Source organism: Coregonus clupeaformis, chromosome 31 (assembly GCF_020615455.1).
Source record: "Coregonus clupeaformis isolate EN_2021a chromosome 31, ASM2061545v1, whole genome shotgun sequence".
NCBI classification, from domain to species: domain Eukaryota; kingdom Metazoa; phylum Chordata; class Actinopteri; order Salmoniformes; family Salmonidae; genus Coregonus; species Coregonus clupeaformis.
In genome coordinates, this window is record NC_059222.1 from 24051967 (window position 1) to 24066556 (window position 14590).

Genomic DNA, 14590 nt, shown 5'->3' on the forward strand with positions numbered 1-14590 from the left:
TTTAGCATTTATAGCAATGGTTATCAACTGTACTGCAGGGATGGAATGTAAGTCGCAGAAAATTGAGGTTGTGGTGGTTGCTGCAGAGAGGTATTTGGGTGTGCGAGACTTGACGTCAGAAGAGTTACAGGGTGTGTTAAGTGGTGGTGTCCCATCTTTTCAAGCTGTTGGCCTGAAGTAGGACTAAGTATATTGAAATTGTGGAGTATTTAATTTATTTTTTATTTTTTAGTGAGTGTAGTGTTAGATGGTAGGGTATTTTTTGTTGTTGTTTTTTGTTGTTGTTTTTTTAAGCAAAGTATGATGGAGTTATACGCCAGTCTAGTAGGTGGCGGTAATGCAACATTTATTGGATGCCAACCGCCGTTAAACCTCATCGAAGAAGAAGAGGAAGAAGAAGAAGCGCCACCAAGAGTCACGTTCTGTGTGTGTCTGTGTGTGTTTGTTTGCTTGTTTATTTGCTTCTTTCTTTCTTTTATGCAAATTCAAAATAATGGGGCAGTGTGCTGACAATAAGAATAAAGCAACTTTATGATAATTCAGATGTATTTGCTTTGGGGCCAGACATTGTTGCAATATCTTACCAACATCAAATAAACATACTTTTTCTTTCCTTTTTTCTGTTGTCCTTGATAGGTGATGGGTTGCTGATTGTAGCTGCCAGGCAAGAAGAATTGAGTCCATAGATGTCTTTCTAAGCGACTACCATCTATGGAATTCAGTTCTCATGGCCAAACGCTTATTTGCATCAGCAAATCAAGACTAATGCAGCATCAGATAGGCGTAGTTGGTTTCCACAATTACATTGTATTAGTACACCAGAAAGTAGTACACCAGAAAGGCCAGAAACAAATGTTTTCATACTTTATTTTTGTTTTATTTGATAGACATCTTAAAATGAAATAGCATAGCACTGTTATTGACAACATTTAAAATGACACATGCCTCTACTCTTTGACAGCACATCTAGGTGCTTATGTCCCGTGAGAGTCCATAGAAAGTACAATTCATTTTCAATGCTAGGGCTGATTCAAAACCCTCCCCAAAATCCCAGCTGGAATTTCTAATGAAATGTCTTGTCCATTAGTGGTAAAAAGAGTGCCTATGGTATTTCACAATAGATTTGCAGAGAAAACAAACCCCCATGAGAATGAATGAGTCAGGGATATCTCTAGGCCACTCTCTGAGTCACAGCCTGCAGACGTGTGTGATCAGACAGGCTGTGTGTATGAGTCACATGAGGCCCAGGGTGGGCATCTGACTGAGGAGGCCCTACATGGAATGAGATATGTACAACACATACTGTAGGCTATAGCCTGCTGTGTCGTGATATGTATGTTGCGGACCAGTGTAAAGTGAATGATTGATCTTTGTCTTGTTGTTGAGTCTGATTTATGTCACAACTGTTTAATCTATCTCTTTGTCTCTCCCTTTCTCTCTCTCAAACAATAAAAGTATGTGGATAAACTACAAATGATCAAAACCATCCACTTTACTGAGGTTTTATTTCACAAAATAAAATTAGATAGAGATCAGTCACAAGCAACTGTTATGGCGACTAGTAACAATATTGAACAGCATTGACATAAAAATACAATAGAGAGAATCACTAACTTACCCCTTTACATTTCTCGCTGAAGTTACACCGGTCCCCAGTCCTTGTTGACATTGTCACTGTAACCATGTTGTAAAAAAAATCTCTGTTGAAAAAAAAAGCCTACTTTGATCCAAAGAAAATTATGTTCTGTCTTCAGTTTGACTTTTATTATTGCAAGGCTTTCTGATACATACTAAGTGTATGACAAGCTCTTTACATACCCTCTGTGCCATATCTATCGTTGTGTCTGTCTTTCTACAAGTTGAGCTAAGCAGTCACTTCCAAGTAATAAGGGAAGGGGTGAGAGGGAGCCTCTGAATCAATACAAATATACAGTACAATGCGGTTCTGAGAATAGAGAAACAGCTGACTGGCTTGGTTCCCATAAAAATACAAATGGGACTGCTTGGAGGAGGAACTAGGAATTCCCCCAGTTGAGATTGAACTGTAACACAGTGCAGAGAGGGGAACTGAAGATGGCCTGTGGACTGGAGGAAGAAAAACGTGTGATTTTTCAGATGTCACCCTATAATCTACACCCATTCTGCCGTTAAAAATGATTATTGGATAGGATAGAGATAAAGAGGTAGAGATGAAAGGAAGGAAGAGACCCATGCTTGGAATTGCCTCTGGGGTCATATGTATCAAGCTTCTCAGAGTATGAGCTCTGATTTAGGATCAGTTTGGCCTCTTAGATCAAAATCAATGTGATTATTTAACCTTTATTTAATCAGGAAAAAACCCTTGAGGTTAGAAACCTCTTTGGCAAGAGGTCAGATTAAATGGACAGGGCAGACCAGGGGCCGTATCCACAAAGCATCTCAGAGTAGAAAATTGGTCGTAAGTGCTGAGAATAGAGACATTTTACTCCACTAACTCTTATGGTTACAAATAAAAGTTATGCATGAAGCCTCTTTAGTCATAAGAGTCCCACCTAGTCGACAGATATTAGTGCTGAGCGATTAGTGCTTTTTGAGGTCAGTTCGGCTTCTGTTCATTATAAAAAAAATTATCTATGTTTTCAATTTCGGTTTCGATTATTTATTTTTACATTAAATGCACTATGCATTATGTGGGTTGAATGCTGTAACAACACACAATAAAACAATTAATAAAAGTACCATGATGGTAGTGACTGCCCATGACTGCTTATCACTTATTAACCATCAATTATTCACATTACTTTACTTTAATAAAATATTCATTTTATTTTATTACTTGTATTATTTCATTCCAAGTTATCTCTTCTCTATAGAGATGCTGCCTATGCTGTCTGACAAAATCACTATTTTACTAGAATTCAAATAATTGATCCTGACATCAGTCAATAAATTGTTTAAAAAAACAAAAAACAGTAGTTAATCGCTCAGCACTAACAGATATCTAGGAGACCTCATGAGCTGTCCCAACCAGTTGAAAGTTACCAGCAGGTGTCTTGATAAAAGAAAAATGCAGTGAGAAAGTGCTTCCTGCGCCACATGCAATTGCTTTGCAGTTGTTGAAAGAATGTTTTGATATTTCTATATGATCAAACCATAAATAATCTAGACATGCAACATGCACTATCTCGTGTGCGTTTGACAATGATTTCACATGAGGAGTAATTCACATGTAATGCCTAAATAGTCATAACCACTAGGATAATCACCTATTTTTCTTTCGATTATTTCAGTAACCTAATTCATTTGATTTCAAGGAATCGCTTTGGAGTGCAATATTACACAATTGGGCATGCTATAAATTAGTCAATTGAAAACATCAACACCTGTGTTAACTTTTATTGTGTTCGATGAAAATGATATACCTTTCAAACGTTGTATGGAATGTTGCATGCAACATTATCGGCAAGTGACTTGATGCCTACTGCGCCAAAGCGATTTAGAGTTGTCAAACGGGAGTGACGAGTAGCCTATGTTGATATAACGATAATAATTTCAAAATTCCGCTTTTAACAACCATCAGAATTGGTTAAAAAAGAATAAAGGTTATGCATGCCAACATATTAGGCAATAATTAAGAGTAGGCAAAGTGATCATGTGAATTCGAAAATGATATCAAACGTTTTACCATTACAACATTTGATGTACAGTCACATTCACCGTGGTTGTCTTAAGCGTGTTATAGAGTTCACAGCTGGCGATGCCTCACCACGATTGGTTATTGCCCATCATTTGCAACAATGTCAATGAGCGTCAACTCAATGAGCGTTAATTAAACAGGTTTTAACATGACCTTTAAAAAAAATGCTTTGTATATGGGCCCTGATCTCAACTCCCATGGTCCCCCAACATGTGGCGCTAAATCGATATGAGTGCATGAGTGCATCTGTATTATGATAAAGAAAGTTACCAGTATAACCTGTGTGAAATCAATTTGTTGCCACACACACACACACACACACACACACACACACACACACACACATATGGATTTCTATGAGGGATAAAACATTTATCATATCGATTTGAATATATAATCGTAGGAGGCTATTATAATTGTATATAGGCTTTCCACATCAGGCACACATTAAGTCACACCAATTCAAATAACATTTTAACCTATGTGTGGTGACACATCTGACCAATGAGTTGCATGTTACCATGTCAGAAGTAGCAAGGATATGAGCATAGAGATAATTGTTTACAATGGCAAGAAGGGATTGATTAAAATTAGAAACCTTTTGCGCATGTATTGAGAGAGAGAGAGAGAGAGAGAGAGAGAGAGAGAGAGAGAGAGAGAGAGAGAGAGAGAGAGAGAGAGAGAGAGAGAGAGAGAGAGAGCGACACCGGTGTTGGGACTAGAATACATATGTGCATGCAGAATACGCTAGTTTGACAGAGCAGAGGCTGGCATCTGCACGCTGGGCTGCGCACCACTCCACCACCACGCCGGGACTCAACAAATAATTATTCTTTAGAAGAGTATTCTCTAGTTTCGTAGAACATTTGCAAGGTAAGGTTTACAAAATTGTAACTACAGTAGACTAACTGTACTGTACTCTACTGTACTGTGCTCTGTGTTTTATTTAGTTCAGTTGACCTATTCAGTCTTGAATGGGGTGTGCGAGATATAGGACAAATCGCAGGCAGGTGAAGGTGCCTGAGAATGCGCTCTAAGAGGTGTTCTTAAAATGCTGCAGTGTTCGTCAGACAGGTAACATTGTGGAAATGTGTATTGCGTCGCAGTGGTGTACAAGGCTACATAGGATCATTTCTTTCAGACAGAGCACATCGCATGGTTATTATTGGTAGGCTACTCTGAAAATGTGTAATAACATGGGACAACACCTGCGCGCGTGGCAGAATGGTCAGAAGTTATGTTGGGATGTGTACAATGAGATACTGGAATGCAAATTAAGCCTATTGCGGGTTTGTTTGATCTCGGTCATAATGTAAAATATTTATCCTACAAAATTGCTATGATATTGAGAGCATATATAGCACTCGAGTTTACATATCTATAAGTAACATTTTCCTGGCCATATACAGTGCATTGCTGTTGAAGTTTTGTTATAGGCAAAGCCATATATGTCCGTTTATGGTCACTTGAGCAAGCAAAGGTGAGAAAAAATATTTCAACTTGGTCTCAGAGCATTTCCTATTATTCTGTAATAATCCAAGATACTCCATTTAGTATGATATATTACATTTCTATGATATGTTACGTTTGGTATGGTAAGTAATAATGCATTTGTGGATGTCCATCATTCATTTCGTATGATATGTTACAAATTGCAATTTGTACAATATGTTATGAATTGCAATTCATACAATTTGTTAAGAATTTGCGAAACATACAATATGTTATGAATTTGCTAAATATATGACATGTTACGAATTCAAATTTGTTGTGGCTAACGTTAGCTATGTGGCTAATGCTAATGTTAGCTAGCTCTAGGGGTTAAGGTTAGGGTTAAGTTTAGGAGTTAGGTTAAAGGGTTAAGGTTAGAGTTAGGGGAAGGGTTAGCTAAAAGTGTTCAGGTTAGGGTTAGGGGAAGGGTTAGCTAACATACTAAGTAATTGCAAAGAAGCTAAAAAGTAGTAAGTACAGTTGAAGTCGGAAGTTTACATATACTTAGGTTGGAGTCATTAAAACTAGTTTTTCAACCACTCCACAAATTTCTTGTTAACAAACTATAGTTTTGGCAAGTCGGTTAGGACATCTACTTTGTGCATGACACAAGTAATTTTTCCAACAATTGTTTACAGACAGATTATTTCACTTATAATTCACTGTATCACAATTCCAGTGGGTCAGAAGGTTACATACACTAAGTTGACTGTGCCTTTAAACAGCTTGGAAAACTCCAGAAAATGATGTCATGGCTTTAGAAGCTTCTGATAGGCTAATTGACATAATTTGAGTCAATTGGAGGTGTACCTGTGGCTGTATTTCAAGGCCTACCTTCAAACTTAGTGCCTCTTTGCTTGACATCATGGGAAAATCAAAATAAATCAACCAAGACCTCAGAAAAAAATTTGTAGACCTCCACAATCTGGTTCATCCTTGGGAGCAATTTCCAAACGCCTGAAGGTACCACGTTCATCTGTACAAACAATAGTACGCAAGTATAAACACCATGGGACCACGCAGCCATCATACCGCTCAGGAAGGAGACGCATTCTGTCTCCTAGAGATGAACGTACTTTGGTGCGAAAAGTGCAAATCAATCCCAGAACAACAGCAAAGGAACCTGTGAAGATGCTGGAGGAAACAGGTACAAAAGTATCTATATCCACAGTAAAACGAGTCCTATATCGACATAACCTGAAAGGCTGCTCAGCAAGGAAGAAGCCACTGCTCCAAAACCGCCATATAAAGCCAGACTACGGTTTGCAACTGCACATGGGGACAAAGATCATACTTTTTGGAGAAATGTCCTCTGGTCTGATGAAACAAAAATAGAACTGTTTGGCTATAATGACCATCGTTATGTTTGGAGGAAAAAGGGGGACAGCTTGCAAGCCGAAGAACACCATCCCAACCGTGAAGCACGGGGTTGGCAGCATCATGCTGTGGGGGTGCTTTGCTGCAGGAGGACTGGTGCACTTCACAAAATAGATGGCATCATGAGGAAGGACAATTATGTGGATATATTGAAGCAACATCTCAAGACATCAGTCAGGAAGTTAAAGCTTGGTCGCAAATGGGTCTTCCAAATGGACAAATACCCCAAGCATACTTCCAAAGTTGTGGCAAAATGGCTTAAGGACAACAAAGTCAAGGTATTGGAGTGGCCATCACAAAGCCCTGACCTCAATCCTATAGAACATTTGTGGGCAGAACTGAAAAAGCATGTGCGAGCAAGGAGGCCTACAAACCTGACTCAGTTACACCAGCTCTGTCAGGAGGAATGGGGCAAAATTCACCCAATTTATTGTGGGAAGCTTGTGGAAGGCTACCTGAAACGTTTGACCCAAGTTAAACAATTTAAAGGCAATGCTACCAAATACTAATTGAGTGTATGTAAACTTCTGACCCACTGGGAATGTGATGAAAGAAATAAAAGCTGAAATAAATCATTCTCTATGCTATTATTCTGACATTTCACATTCTTAAAATAAAGTGGTGATCCTAACTGACTTAAGACAGGCAATATTTACTAGGATTAAATGTCAGGAATTGTGAAAAACTGAGTTTAAATGTATTTTGCTAAGGTGTATGTAAACTTCCGACTTCAACTGTAGTTGCAAAGATGCTAATTAACTAAAATGCTAAAGTTGTCCGTGATGAGATTTGAACACACAACCTTTGGGTTGCTAGACGTTCCCCTCAACTGCGGCCTTGCTGTGTGTTTGTGTGTGTGTTTAGGACTGGTAACAAATTGATTTCACACTGGAAACTGCCTTTGGTGCTCTCATCAAGTTTTAGTGGACTGAGGAAGGCTTTTATAGTAGACCACTGTCAAGAGTTACAAAGCCAGAACCCAGAAGCAGACCAGGACAAGGTAAGTTGAAACGAAGGTGAGTGTTTATTTACAAATTCAAGAGTGATGCTGAATAATCCAGGGAACAGAGCGGGCGGCGTTGATTAGTTGTTGGGGGTGCAGTGGTTGATCCCATCATGGCTCGGCAGCCGCCGACCACCAGGCAGAGGTTGGATGAAGGTCCCGGATGAGTGACTGCAGATGGAACAAAACGGAGGTAAGTAAACAACAAACCAACAAGGTGCAAAACAACAAAACTAACGCTAGACGCTCTAAGACTGATACTCTGGTAAACCTACTGTTCATGGCTAACGATCCGGCAGGGAATGGATGTTAGGCCAGAGCCTAAGAAGGGTGATGATCAGGACCAGGTGTGCAGATTGCTGATGGGATGCAGGTGCGGAAATCAAGAGAGCTCCCCGGAGCGTTCCAGAACCCTCGGGAAACTGGAGATCATGAGCAGAAAAACTAGTCCACAGACAGGACCCGACTCAGACTGCCGGGATCGTTACAGTACCCCCCCTCCGACGAACGCCACCGGGCGGACTCCCCGGAGCGCCAGGATGGAGGCGGTAGAAGTCACGGATGAGGTCAGCATCTAGGATCTGTCGCCGCGGAATCCAACTCCTCTCTTCAGGACCATACCCTCCCAGTCCACGAGATACTGGAAACCCCGGCCCGGCCGTCTGGAATCCATGATGCGCCGCACCGTGTAGGCAGGACCGCCTCCGATCATCCGAGGAGGAGGAGGAGGAGGCGGAGGAGGCAACAGAGGACTGAGGAAAACAGGCTTGAGGCAGGAGACATGAAAGGTGGGATGGACTCTGAGCGTCCTCGGGAGTTTGAGTCGAACTGCCACCGGATTGATCACCTTCTCCACCACAAACGGACCAATGAACTTCGGTAACAACTTCCTAGACTCAGTCCGTAAAGGAAGATCCCGTGTGGCCAACCAGACCCTATCTCCGATGGTGTAGGTGGGAGCGGGGATCCGGCGACGATTCGCCTGGAGCTGATACCGGTCCGAAACTCTAAGGAGTGCCTTTCTGGCCCGATGCCAGGTCCGGTGGCAACGACGAATATGGGCCTGAACAGAAGGCACTGAGAGCTCCTTCTCCTGAGAAGGGAACAAGGGAGGTTGGTAGCCATACAGGCACTGGAAGGGAGACATCCCAGTGGCAGATGTAGGGAGAGTATTGTGGGCATACTCAACCCAAGGCAACTGAGAGACCCAGGAGGTGGGGTTGGAAGAGGCCAGGCAGCGTAGCGTGGATTCCATCTTCTGGTTGGCTCTCTCCGCCTGACCATTATATTGGGGGTGAAACCCAGATGTGAGACTGACTGTAGCTCCAATGGCCAAACAGAAGGACTTCCAGACAGCAGAGGTAAACTGAGGGCCACGGTCGGAAACGATATCACTGGGCAACCCATGGACCCTGAAAACCTCCCTAACCAGGATCTCGGACGTCTCCGAGGCAGAGGGAAGCTTGGCAATTGGCACAAAGTGGGCGAACTTGCTGAATCTGTCCACGATAGTCAGAACGACCGTGTTCCCCTCAGAAGCGGGCAACCCAGTGACAAAGTCCAGGGCCAGATCGACCATGGTCGCGGGGAATAGGAAGGGGGTGAAGTAGTCCAGAGCTGGGCCGATTGGTACTCTTATTCTGCGCACACACTGGACAGGCAGCAACATAACCCCGAGTATCCTCGGCCATGGCAGGCCACCAAAAAGCGTCTGCGAAGAAACGCCATCGTCCGAGCCACGCCAGGGTGACAAGCCATCTTGCTGGCGTGGGACCATTTGAGGACCGCAGGACGAACCGACTCAGGCACAAACAACCGACCGGGTGGACCGTTACCGGGGACCGGGCTGCGTCCGAAGAGCCGCCATCACCTCCTCCTCAATCTTCCACCTAACAGCTCCCACGACGCAGTTCCGGGGGAGAATTGTCTCGGTCTTGGACCCACTCTCCTCCGTCTTGGAGAACATCCGAGACAAGGCGTCCGCCTTGCCGTTCTTAGATCCAGGTCGGAACGTCAGGGGAAAAAATTGAATCGTCCGAAAAACAACGACCACCTGGCCTGACGGGAGTTGAGACGTCTAGCCCGATTGCACGTAAGCAAGGTTCTTGTGGTCAGTCCAGACAATAAACGGCTGCTCCGCCCCCTCCAACCAGTGGCGCCACTCCTCCAAGGCAAGTTTCACCGCGAGAAGCTCCCGGTTACCCACATCGTAATTCCTCTCCGCAGGCGAAAGGCGATGAGAGTAGTAGGCGCAGGGATGGAGTTTACTGTCCGCGGAGCATCGCTGCGACAGGATGGCGCCAACTCCCACATCAGACGCGTCCACTTCAACGACGAACTGACGGGCCGTGTCCGGTTGAGAGAGAATCGGTGCGTTGGTGAATCGCCTCTTCAAATCCAGAAACGCACGATCCGCCTCCGGATTCCACTTGAAGCTCCTGATACTGGAAGTCAAGGCCGTCAACGGAGCGGCCACACGGCTGTAATCCCGGATGAATCTGCGGTAGAAATTCGCAAACCCCAAAAAATCTCTGGAGCTGCAATCTCGTACCGGGCTGGGCCCATTCCAGAACCGCTCTAACCTTCTCCTGGTCCATCCTAATCTCTCCCCTGGAGATGATGTACCCGAGAAAGGATGTCGTGTGGGCGTGAAACTCGCACTTCTCGGCCTTCACGAACAGGCGATTCTCCAACAATCGCTGCAGAACCTGCCGGACATGCTGGACGTGGTCGGAAGGTTCCTTCGAGAAGATCAGAATGTCATCCAGGTAAACAAACACAAAGAGACCGATCATATCTCTCAGGACGTCGTTCACCATTCTCTGGAATACCGCTGGAGCATTGGTCAGTCCAAACGGCATCACCTGATACTCGAGTGACCCATCGGTGTATTGAAACCCGTCAACCACTCGTCTCCCTCTCTGATCCGGACCATGTGATACGCATTGCGTAGGTCTAGCTTGGTGAACACCGTAGCACCCTGTAAGGAGTCGAAGGCAGAACTCATCAAGGGCAGGGGATACTTGTTCTTGATCGTGATGTCATTCAAACCCCGATAATCAATACACGGTCGAAGAGAGCCATCCTTCTTACCCACAAAGAAGAATCCTGCCCCCAGGGGTGATGACGAGGGACGAACGAGACCAGCAGCTAGGGACTCCTTGATGTAGGTCTCCAAAGCCTCACGTTCAGGGCGGGAGATACTGTATAACCTTCCCTTGGGGTAGACAGCTCCAGGGAACAGGTTGATGGCACAATCATATGGTCGGTGGGGAGGGAGTGACAGAGCCTTCTGCTTACTGAACACTTCCCCCAAATCGTGATATGTCTCGGGAACCAGGGACAAATCTGGGGGTTTAGCCTCAATCACCTGACTGGGAACCGAATGGGGACAGGCAGTCTTGAGACAGTTAGCATGACAATCAAGGCTCCAACTCGTTACCTTGCCCGTCACCCAATCGAACGTGGGATTGTGTTCCTTCAGCCAGGGGTATCCAAGGACCAGAGGAACATGGGAAGACGGCAGAATGAAGAATGAAATCATCTCCGAATGATTCCCCGACAACAGCATCTTAACCGGTTCAGTCCTCATCGTGATACGTGCCAGACTACTGCCGTTCAGAGTGGTCGCTTCAATGGCTTCCGGCAACTGCTCCTTGGAAAGCCCCCAGCTGTTCCACCAACTCGGCATCAAGAAAGCTTCCATCGGCACCTGAATCGATAAAAGCGTTAATCGCTAAGCTCTGATTCCTGTTCACAAGGGTAGCCGGGAAACGGGGTCTGACAGAGGTACTGAGAGGTTGAAACTGGCTCGCTAAAAGTCCTCCCAACTTTAGCGAGCCGGGCAGTTTGACGACCGCCGGGAACAAGTGGAGATGTAATGTCCCGAGCTACCACAGTAGAGGCAGCAGTTGGTCTTACGTCTATGTTGACGCTCCTCCTTGGTTAACCCGTGCCGCCCCACTTGCATGGGTTCAGAATCGGGAGAGAGGACCTCTCCACTAATCCTTTGTGGTGGAGAATGATCGACGTGTTCTGGTCCACCACCCGACCCGACTGGGAACTGAGAAGCTGATCGATTGGACGGACCCCATTGCTTCTCCCCTCCTTCGCTCTCGGACTCGATTATCCACCCGAATAGACAAGGCTACCAAGCTGTCCAGGTCACTAGGCTCCGGATAGGAGATCAACTCATCCTTGAGCTGCTCCGACAGACCCTGGTAAAAGGCCGCTTGCAGAGACTCCTCATTCCACCCACTCTCCACAGCCAACGTCTTGAACTCGATCACGAAGTCGGCCACGCTGCGAAGTTCCTTGGTGAAGCGAAAACAGGCGCCTAGCGGCGTCCCTCCCTCGGACGGAATGGTCGAAGAGCTTCCTCATCTCGGCCGTGAACCCCTGGTATGAAGCCATGCAGGGGTCTTGTCGTTCCCAAACGGCTGAAGCCCACTCCAGCGCTCGACCACGCAGCAACTCAATCACAAAGGCTATCCTAGCCTTGTCTGTGGCATAAGAGTAGGGCTGTAGATCGAACACTAACCCACACTGCATAAGGAAAGAACGGCATCTTCCCAGCTCCCCCTCATATTTATCCGGCGTCGGAACCTTGGGCTCACGGAAGGACACAGCTCCAGACGCGGCAGGCGAGATGGGTGAAACCGGTAGTGGATCCTCCACCGGAAACTTGCGCTGGTTCTGGACCTCCGTCAGACCGGGTAGAAAGGTTCCGAACTGACAACGCTATCTCCTGTAGTGCCGTGCTATGTTGTCCCAACATCTTCTCCTGATGGGAAATGGCATGGCGAACAGAGTCCAGGTCCGCTGGGTTCATACTGGCGGATCGTTCTGTCAAGAGTTACAAAGCCAGAACCCAGAAGCAGACCAGGACAAGGTAAGTTGAAACGAAGGTGAGTGTTTATTTACAAATTCAAGAGTGATGCTGAATAATCCAGGGAACAGAGCGGGCGGCGTTGATTAGTTGTTGGGGGTGCAGTGGTTGATCCCATCATGGCTCGGCAGCCGCCGACCACCAGGCAGAGGTTGGATGAAGGTCCCGGATGAGTGACTGCAGATGGAACAAAACGGAGGTAAGTAAACAACAAACCAACAAGGTGCAAAACAACAAAACTAACGCTAGACGCTCTAAGACTGATACTCTGGTAAACCTACTGTTCATGGCTAACGATCCGGCAGGGAATGGATGTTAGGCCAGAGCCTAAGAAGGGTGATGATCAGGACCAGGTGTGCAGATTGCTGATGGGATGCAGGTGCGGAAATCAAGAGAGCTCCCCGGAGCGTTCCAGAACCCTCGGGAAACTGGAGATCATGAGCAGAAAAACTAGTCCACAGACAGGACCCGACTCAGACTGCCGGGATCGTTACACCACTTCATTAGTCATTAGTCATGACATGAGCCTTTAGAATACAGGTATATGTTAAATTGTTAAATTGTCATCGTGTTCAAAGGATATGCTTTATACCAGGGTTTGGAACCAAAATAATTTTCCAATCGTTTCGTTCTGAGCAGAACCACAATTTTTTTTGTTTCGTTCCACTGTTCCAACAGGCAAAATAAAGTTCTGAACCGGTTCGAACCACAAAAAAGTACCAGTTTATAGCATTCCTTTATGTTCCTTTTTTAACCTGTGAAATCGATAGTTACCCGAGTGTAACTCCAGTTCTATGAGTGGAGCGGAGCCCCATAGGGGAGCTCTGCTCCCATTGATTTACCCACTGCCCTAAGGCAGCAACAGCCTGAGACAAAATTATGCACACCTGCAGCCAATAGGAGTACAGGTGTCCCTATAAGAGGGGACGCATCCCCTCAATCAGCCTCCCGAGATATTTATCTTCAGCGAGACTAGAGAGGGTCGGCAGGGCCTTATGTCCTATGGGGCTCCGCTCCACTCATAGAACTGGAGTTACACTCCGGTAACTATCGTTCTATATCGTGGAGCTCCGCCCCATAGGGGAGCTCTGCTCCTATTGGTTTAAGGCGGAGCGCAACGCTCCAAAATGTACTCCCTGCCGAGCCCAACACTTCTCATCGAAATGAAAAGGTCAGGCCTAGCAATGGCTGCGACCAAGTCCCGCAGTACTGTAACCACTGTATCACAATACATGGTGTCACAATATACTGCGTCATCGGTCCAAATCCTCCCCACCTAGTCCAATGGCAACACCAATGTCTAGTGGGCAGATCACCAGAATACGGGCCATACTAATCTGTACTAGCAGATAGATGGTACCTCAATATCCTGTTACAACAATACTGACCACTAATGGAATGACACAAAGTGTCACTCTATATTGTGTACACGGTAGCCCGCCCCACTCAATCAATGGAACCCCAAAGATTAGTGGGCAGATCCCAGGACATGATTCATACTAATCTGAACAAGCAGATAGATGACGTCACATTCCGTCAAAATTGTCATGACCGGTCTAATAGTACCGTAAATAGTACCGGCAAAATAAAGTTCTGAACCGGTTCGAACCACAAAAAAGTACCAGTTTATAGCATTCCTTTATGTTCCTTTTTTAACCTGTGAAATCGATAGTTACCCGAGTGTAACTCCAGTTCTATGAGTGGAGCGGAGCCCCATAGGGGAGCTCTGCTCCCATTGATTTACCCACTGCCCTAAGGCAGCAACAGCCTGAGACAAAATTATGCACACCTGCAGCCAATAGGAGTACAGGTGTCCCTATAAGAGGGGACGCATCCCCTCAATCAGCCTCCCGAGATATTTATCTTCAGCGAGACTAGAGAGGGTCGGCAGGGCCTTATGTCCTATGGGGCTCCGCTCCACTCATAGAACTGGAGTTACACTCCGGTAACTATCGTTCTATATCGTGGAGCTCCGCCCCATAGGGGAGCTCTGCTCCTATTGGTTTAAGGCGGAGCGCAACGCTCCAAAATGTACTCCCTGCCGAGCCCAACACTTCTCATCGAAATGAAAAGGTCAGGCCTAGCAATGGCTGCGACCAAGTCCCGCAGTACTGTAACCACTGTATCACAATACATGGTGTCACAATATACTGCG

General features: G+C 45.5%; 1 protein-coding gene across 1 annotated transcript in view; it reads left to right on the forward strand.

Annotated features, from left to right (window-relative positions):
* Positions 1-4449: 4449 nt before the first annotated feature.
* The window catches only part of LOC121547245 (semaphorin-4G), a 98933-nt gene continuing 88792 nt past the window's right edge, over positions 4450-14590 (forward strand). Inside the window, exon 1 of the mRNA XM_041858412.2 lies at positions 4450-4549. The gene's annotated coding sequence lies outside the window, so the exon portion shown is untranslated. The remainder of the gene's footprint in view (positions 4550-14590) is intronic.